At 44.4% G+C, this 4990-nt stretch overlaps 1 pseudogene; it reads left to right on the top strand.

The window, feature by feature from the left end:
• The first annotated feature begins 1714 nt into the window (after nt 1-1714).
• Nucleotides 1715-2938, top strand: LOC142017823 (solute carrier family 25 member 3 pseudogene; annotated as a pseudogene).
• Nucleotides 2939-4990: the final 2052 nt, after the last annotated feature.

Raw genomic sequence — 4990 nt, 5'->3', positions numbered from 1 at the left:
CTGGTCCTGTTGTAAAACAAATAATAAAATGATAAAAAAAAAAAAGTAACAGAAATTAAATAGAAATATTGACTGCTTCATAATATTAAGCGTCTGAATTTTTCTGATAAAGGCAAAGCAAAATCAAAGCTGATTCTGCAGGTCGGATCTTCAGCTGCACCACTGCTCAGAGCTGAAAGAGATGGGGAGTACAAGTGACCTTTAGTCAGCTTTGTGCTCCCTTGACTTTTGGGACCAAATTTTTGCCCTGCAAGAATTGGGGCAGTCTTAGAGATACTCTAAATTACACCTGTCTGCAAATTAAAGGTAGGATCTGCTCAAATGCAGCAGGGGTCTAGCCATCTGTCTTTCCCTCTGCCATAGCTCTGACATGCCCACTATTCTGGATAGTGAAAGGGTAGCATAGAATTAGCTATGGTGGCCCTATACGGTTGGTGGGGAGATTCCTCTATACTGTGGGACCCCTGACTGTTTTAAGTTGCCAAAGCAGCATTGTTGGGATGTTGCCCTTTGTTCTTAGCCCATCCTTTTGTGAGGGGAGCATAATGCTCTGGTTAGTGTTTCTGTATATATACTTCATCCTTTCTGTAAACCAAAAACAAAAAAAAAACCCACACATTTTTAATCTGAAAAAATCAATTACAAGTTTGAAATGCTGTTGAATGGATTTCTGTTTCACCTATAAAGCCCACAATATTAACTAAAGTATAACAATAAAGAAAAGGCTTTTCTGCTCTTCCAGGTGTAATGAAATAACAAATACAACAGCGCCACATGAGTTTTTGTGTTTCACGGATGTTGTAAAAGGCACAAAGTGCTGCATGATAAGTTATGGCCAAGAGATATGGTTGGCACAGAGATGGCTAAAAAAGGGCTATGATTCACTGCAACCTGTGACTGACCATGTTGGCCTGCTAGGGATGTTATTCTGTAGGTTTGGGACCCCAGAACGGGATGGATCACTACCTGTTGGGACATACAGATTGCATGGGCCTGGACACCAGGATCTCAAAGGGACCATGGCAGCTGGGAGTTATCTCACATGGTGATGCTGGGTCCCACTGTTACGTAGTGTTATAGCTGGAGCCCCAGAAAACTGGAGATTATTTAATAGGAAACAGTTGTTTTTACATTTGCAGGATATTCATCTTTATTTCTGTAAAATCCCCCAACACACATACTCTGCCATACATTTCTGCCTGCACCTCTCCTTGTGTTTTCCTCTTTGGGTCTCTGCTGCTTGCCACTTCGGTGACACCAACAGGACCTCCCTTCCTTCCCCCTCCTCAACTCTCCCCTGGCTGCAGCTTCTCCCTAGTTCCCCACATCTGCCCTCAAGTTTCCTTGTGTCTTCTCCATCTCCCCTGATGATCTCTGCTCCCTCAGCCCACCTGGAGCGTGAGCCCCCACCCACCCAGGGCCATAGAGACAGGCCTAGAGTGGCTGCCGACACAGTGTCTCCCTATCTTTTCTGCACTGGTCTGCTACCCATGCTTGTTGCAGCTGGGCTGGCGACGCTCTAGGCAGAGTCTCTATGGTTGGAATCCTGTGGCTTCTGCAGGGCACTGGCAGTTGGACTGACGCTGAGGCAGGAGGCCACGACAACGGCTCCAGAGAGGTGCAGGCCCCCCCCGACACACACACACACACACACACACACACACACACACACCCCCAACAGGCGACAGCAGCGGGGCCCCTCCCCACCCCAGAGATGGCCCATCCCCCAGGGGGCCCAGAGCGGTGCAGGCCTCAGAGTAGCCGGGAGATGAGCAGTGTCACAGCCTCCCCTCCTCAGCGTCCAGCCCAGCCATGGGCAGCCTTCGGACCCACACTCTGCAGTCTGGGCAGGAGTCACAGCAGCACTGCCCTCCCTCAGCCCAGCAGCCTCAGGAGCCAGGAGGAAGTGGCTGTAGGGGCCCCAGAGAGGAGCAACAGCTGCACTGCCTCTCCTCCGGAGCACCGGTTCCGCCTGTGGGCAGCTGCCTTGCCCGCTTTATGGGGCGAGGAGGAATACAGCTGCGAGCATGGCTCTTTGAAGTATCTGGCCTACTGCGGCCTCGGCGGTGTGGTGAGCTGCGGCCTCACCCACACGGCTGTGGTGCCACTGGACCTGGTAAAGTGTCGCATGCAGGCAGAGCCCCGTCGCTACCGAGGCCTGATGCAGGCCTTTAATCTCACCGTGAAAGAAGAGGGGATGCGTGGCTTGGCCAAGGGATGGGCTCCCACCTGCGTGGGCTACTCTCTGCAGGGTCTCTGCAAGTTTGGCTTATATGAGGTCTTCAAGCTGCGTTATACTGACATACTGGGACCTGAACGAGCCTACCTGTGGCGGACCAGCCTTTATCTGGCTGCCTCAGCCAGTGCTGAGTTCTTCGCTGACATTGCTCTGTCCCCAATGGAGGCAGCCAAGGTGCGAATCCAGACGCAGCCCGGCTATGCCAACACATTACGGGTAGCTGTCCCCAAGATGTACCTTGAGGAGGGGCTGTGGGCCTTCTACAAGGGGGTGGCTCCACTTTGGATGCGCCAGATCCCCTATACCATGATGAAGTTTGCCTGTTTTGAGCGCACCTTGGAGGCCCTTTATGCCTATGTGGTGCCCAAGCCACGCAGCGAGTGCTCCAAGGCTGAGCAGCTTGGCATCACCTTTGTGGCTGGCTATATAGCAGGTATCTTTTGTGCTATAGTCTCCCACCCAGCTGATTCTGTGGTGTCTGTACTCAATAAGGAAAAGGGCAGCAGTGCTATGGTAGTCCTCAAGAACCTGGGCTTCATAGGTGTGTGGAAGGGCCTCTTTCCTCGCATCATCATGATTGGCACCCTCACAGCCCTGCAGTGGTTCATTTATGACTCAGTCAAGGTCTATTTCAGGCTCCCTCGGCCTCCACCACCAGAAATGCCTGCATCACTGAAAGAGGGATTTTTCTTTAAGTAGATTCTACCTATAGATGCTGCACTGTACTGTGTCATTCACAACTCTGTGGATCTCTTTCAAACATCTGTACCCATTCCCATCTCCAAAAGCTATCTCTCCAGAGGGAGAATGGTGGGAGTGGTTAACATCTTCCCACAGACCTAGCAGTTACACTATCGCTTCACTGCATACTTCATTCTGCCAATTTCAGGTTCCAACCATCGTCTCTGATGCCCTAGTCTTCAGACTTTGTATCTAGACAGGGATTTACATTTGACAACTCTATTAAAAGTCTGTTTCTGTGAAGAGTTGAACCTACCAGAATGTGGCTCTTAATGCCCGTGTTTTATTTTATTTTCCATTGATAGTAACTCTGAAAACTTTGAAACACAACAGTCATACTCCTCTATTCTAGGGAAAATGTACGTTTTAATTGAGTGCTTATTTTACACTCATACAATATCTAGTGGAAACAAAGCATTACAATTGCTATGAATAATATAGTAAGTTAATATATTCAGAATATAATTTATAGTACACTCAGACGAAAGTGGTTATCCACAATGTTTACTGGAATTTCATATTTGCAATTTTGTTTACAGAATGTTGTATTTTTAAAGGTTAGGATATTACTGACAGTTATGTATGTTGGATATAAAACTGCTGAGAGGATTGAAGAGTATTTGTTCATGTCTGACTTCTCAAAAGTGTCAAGGCTCCTAAATTAGAAAATCTGAGGATAAAATAGGATTAATCCTGGTTACTTGTTACTTACATACCTTATTTTTAATAAATAATTTGGGATAGAAGAATAAGTATAATAGGCCCTAATTTGGTGCCATTTCTATCTATGTGACAAACATCTGCCTTTATTTAAGTACAGATCAAATTGATGTATGTTGTGGGTTTTCTTGGACAAAAATGATCTGGGTAGAGCATAATATAAATGAGATACGGTCTGCAAGTTACTCATTTATGCATGAATGCTAGACATAATATACATCTGAATGTAATTTTCCCAGAATGTTGTTTGTTAAAATTTAGAAATGCTATGTGGAAATTTAAAAGTTAACAAAGCAAATAAAATGCATTTTGTCCCATGAGAAATCATTATTTATAACAGTGGTTTAGTTACTGTGGAAATATAGAATTTTTATGGAATGCTGATGTTATAGTAAGGCACTAAGAAACTGTAGTGCAGAAGTCATGTGCAGTAGGTACTTACAGCTGATTGAAAGGAACACTAAGAAAATTCTTCAACACTTCTAAAGAAATGTAAAAACATACTGTTTGGCTCTTGGAGCCAAATTCAAAGCCTAGTGAAATCAGCTGAAAGATTTTGATTGACGTCTCTGGGCTTCAGATCAATTTTCTGGAGACTCAGAATAGCCACTAGTCATGACCAATGAATGTGTGAATAGAAATGTATATGACTTTTAGCCTTGGAAACACTTGCATGGTATATACGACTTTACACTAAATATGAAATAGCCCCCAACAAGCTGCTGTTCTTGCATTCACTGACATGCAAAAAGCGTTAAAAAATGCAACACACACACATATATATATATGTGCCATTTTTCACGTAAGCAGTCATAAAGAATAAGCAATGGGAGAGCTAAAAGAATCAGTTCTGTAGCTTGAGTCTAATTTCAATACACATAATTTTGGAAGAATGAAGAAAAGTACGTCAAATCCCATTTATGTTTTGCAACTGAACCTGAAAATGTGTGAGCTTTACGATGATACTAAATTTAATTAAAGTTCCACGGCATCTCAGCAATTATATTGAAATTAGCATTTTTAAGGAGAACAGTAATTGATAGACCAGAGAGTAACATCCCATTCCCTTGGAGTTGTGGGGTAAGTATTCATGTAAAAGTAGTGAGAATTGTATTCTAATCAAATATAGCAGTAGCTATCACTTTCCATTTGTCTTGTTCCTTTCACTACTGTTGCTGCTATAATTTTTCCTCCTAAAATGATATTAAAATGGAAAAGGGAAAAACAAATTGCATTTGACTTGTCATCGTGTCCCGTGTAGCATCATAAACTTGGGAAATTCCAAGTGAG

This window comes from Carettochelys insculpta, chromosome 9 (assembly GCF_033958435.1).
Source record: "Carettochelys insculpta isolate YL-2023 chromosome 9, ASM3395843v1, whole genome shotgun sequence".
Taxonomy (NCBI): domain Eukaryota; kingdom Metazoa; phylum Chordata; order Testudines; family Carettochelyidae; genus Carettochelys; species Carettochelys insculpta.
The sequence above is the reverse complement of the archived record's forward strand: the minus strand, read 5'-3'. Positions and strand labels throughout refer to the sequence as shown.